We start from the raw sequence: 3580 nt of genomic DNA, 5'->3' as shown, positions 1-3580 counted from the left end.
TAGGGGATTGTTGAAAAGGAATGGCCTTCAAGACTCCAGTGATATATGCTATATTGGTGGAATTTCAGGCAACAGTGTTGATTACGGGTGGAGGTGTGGGTAGTCCCCTCTAAATCATCACTTATTCATAAGGTCACACCCAAACACACACACACACACACACATACACATGCACGCATGCACACAAGCGCACACACCCCCATCTATCACTTTTGCAAAAAGCTCCTGAATGGTGTGTATAGAAGTATACATTTTATGACGTGTAATGATAACAACAAACACTTGTATAGCACTTACTCTGGTGACAGGCAACTGTTCTGAGCACTTTACATATATTAACTCATTTCATCTTCCCCATAGTCTTATGAGGTAGCTACTATTATGATTCCCATTTTATAAGTGAAGAATCCAGGGCTTGGAGAGGTGAGATAACGTGGGGCCAGGCCACACAGCTAGAATGAGTAGTAGCCGGGCTGTGCTGTCAGGCAGCCTGGCTCCGGGGGCCACACTCCCGCATCATGCGCTTCTCACCCTGCTGCACACACTGTGGGATCTGCAGTGTGCTGTGGGCCTGTCCTGGAGTGTGAAGGGAGCATGTTTGCAGGCACACACTACAGGCCTGGGGGATGGGTGCACAGAGGGGTGGCACATTTTGAGACAGATGTGCCTGTGGGTGGGATTGTGCATTCCCAGAGGGATGTGAGGCGTCTGTGGGCAGATGGAGGTGCAGTCAGCTAACGTAGGGGCTGATGCCATTGGGAGGGGCTGTATGTGTGTACACATCCTGAGCCCGCCAGTCACATGCCACAGTCCTACCTTTCTGGTTGCTTTGGGACTCATCCAGCTGTCCATGGAGTTGCCCCCATGAGGAGGCTGGGATCTATCAGAGTCTACTCCAGAACTACTGGACTCAGCCTCTGACTACCAGGGGAGAAGATAAACCCATCGCCCAGCAAGGGACACAGGGGAGAGGTGAAGTAAAGAAAAAGGGGCACATTGTGGGACAATGGCATGACATGGTGCATCTTTTTTTTTTGGCACCAGGAATTGAACCCAGGGGTGATTTACCACTGAGCCACATGCCCAGATCATTTTATTTCTTATTTTGAGACATGGCCTCACTGAGTTGCTTAGGGCCTTGCTAAGTTGCTGAGGCTGGCTTTGAACTCCAGAGCCTCCTGCCTCAGCCTCCCGAGCCCCTGGGATTACAGAACTGTACCACTGTGCCCAGCGAGATGGAGCATCTTAATTAGTGGGGTTTCTGCCAAGTAGGAGCAAAGGTGGGAAGAGTGTGTGTGTGTGTGTGTGTGTGTGTGTGTGAGTGTGTGTGTGTATTTGCACGTGTGTGTGTGTGTGTTCCTCCTTCTTATGGAAGAGGAACCTGGGAAACGAAACTTGCCTAGAGATCGAAGTCCTATAGGGGTTTTGCTATGGGTGCTTGGGAATCACCACCTTATTTTACAGGTGGGTGAGACATGATGAAATGCAACTTGTCACAAAAGTGACTCAGTTTGTAATGTGCAGAAGGTTGGGGGGCAGGTCAGATGCAGGGGAAGTCAGAGAGCAGCTGCAAGGTCCTGGCCCAAGATTGCCTGGTAGCCTGGACAGGGGTGTGGTTGTGTGGAAGGAGACAAGGGCCTGGAATCTACAGGCATCAGGGGTTTAAAATCGCAGGAGCCACAGAAGCAGGAGGAGCCTGCGGCCTGTTTTGCTGGCTCTGGGTCTGACTGGCTAGCGGGAACAACCCACTGTGTGGGCTGCTTGTGGGATTGTGAATCTGCAGGTCAGGAGAAAAGTCTGAGCTAGAGACTGAAATTTTTAATTTTTCCACATAACTTTTTTACCACGTTTTCTTATTACAAAAGCAATTTGAACCTGAAGAAAAGAAAAGCAATTTGTGCTTATTAAATAAAATAGAGATGTACAAAACAGTGGCAGCAATAATTTGCATGTCCCTGCTAGAGATAACTAGTATTAATATTTTGGTATTTTCTCATTCGGGCCTTTTTTCCCCTTGTACATATTTACTATTTTGGTTTTACAAGCTGGTCTTTAAAGTACATCGTAACCATTTTCTGACATGAAATGTTGTCCACAAGTTTTTTTTTTTTTTTTTTTTGCAGTGCTGGGAATTGAACCCAGGGCCTTGTGCTTGTTAGGCAAGCACTCTACCAACTAAGCTATATCCACAGCCCAAAACTTCATTTATTTATTTTTTTATGTGGTGCTGAGGACCGAATCCAGTGCCTCACGTAGGCTAGGCAAGCACTCTACCACTGAGCCACAACCCCAGCCCCCACAAGTTTGTTTTATTACAAAGTATTCAACATATTTAAACTGGAATTTATTTACTCAATCCCCTATTGTTAAAATTCCCCTATTATAATTATTGTCATAATGAGTATCTTTATGACTGATGAGAAAGAGATTTGGAAGTTGTCAGTCTGTCCTTCTTGACGCCCTCCCCTCTCAGGGTCCCTCCTGGATTGGGGTGTTGGGAACCCTGCCAGGGAAAGGCAGAAGGTCTTGGGTAAGCCCTTACTCTCTCAGGGGCCTCCATCTCCTGCCATGTTTAGTGGAGGCCATGGGACATGGTGAGGTTGTGTGTGCTGCGACAATCTGAGCATTCTGTCCTTTGATTCCTTCAGTGTCTTTCTCTTATCCTCATCTCCTTCTGTCATTTCCTCATTTCGGCTCACCCCCCCACACCTCCTCTGGTCCCCTTCTCCTTGGCCCTCGTAGTGGGTGAGACAGCCTGCGAGCTGTGGGCATTTCCCAGCAGGCCCCTCTATCCCATATTCGCCCTGCCTGCCAGGGGTGGGGAACCCCAGCAGAGACCTAGTGCAGGTTCCAGGGCCCGGGGACAGTTCTGGCTCCCCAGTGGCTACAGTGGCACTGGCCTTTCCTCGCACTTGTTCTTGGGCTACTGGGCAAGTAAGCAAGACACTCCTCAAGTGGAAACAAGCTCCGCAAAAGGGAAGAGAAGGCTGAGGATTTCTGGGGTTCATTCTGAAGTGTTGTCTTTCCCCAGAGGGGGTGGCATCCTGCAGGGTAAGAGCCATTGGGCCAGAGGTTCTGACTGCAAGTTCATAACCAGGATCTCTGGAGAGCTTCCAGTGGTCTAAGGATCCATTTTTCTCAATGAATGCCAAACTGGGGTGAGTGTGTTTCTGCAGACTGCTTCTTTCCTTAAGACGATCAACGCTCATGACTTGAGAAAAAGATGAAGCAGGCTTGTTCCCCAGGGCATCTGAAGTGCCCCTTGTCTCCAGGCAGGACTTAGTCCCCGACCCCCAGCCAAGTCCAGACACTGGGACTTGATTCCAGTGATGTTGTACCTCTGGGGAGTACCTTAGGGACGCGCTCTCCATGCATTGCTTTCAGAGAGCACTGTCCGTCTAGCCACCGCTCGGTGCTTTCTGTCCCTTTCAAAGTATCTGGGATGAGCAAAAGTCTCTCATTCCCGAGGCCAGGCTTGGGGCTTCTGCAGGAGAAAAACAAGAACTTGAGCATCTGCTGCCTGCAGTCCCTCAAAGTGCCAAAGGACTCGCAAACATGCATGTGTGCACGTGTGTGTGTG

The sequence above is a fragment of the Sciurus vulgaris genome, assembly GCF_902686455.1.
Source record: "Sciurus vulgaris genome assembly, chromosome: X".
NCBI lineage: Eukaryota > Metazoa > Chordata > Mammalia > Rodentia > Sciuridae > Sciurus > Sciurus vulgaris.
This window is presented reverse-complemented; position numbering follows the sequence as displayed.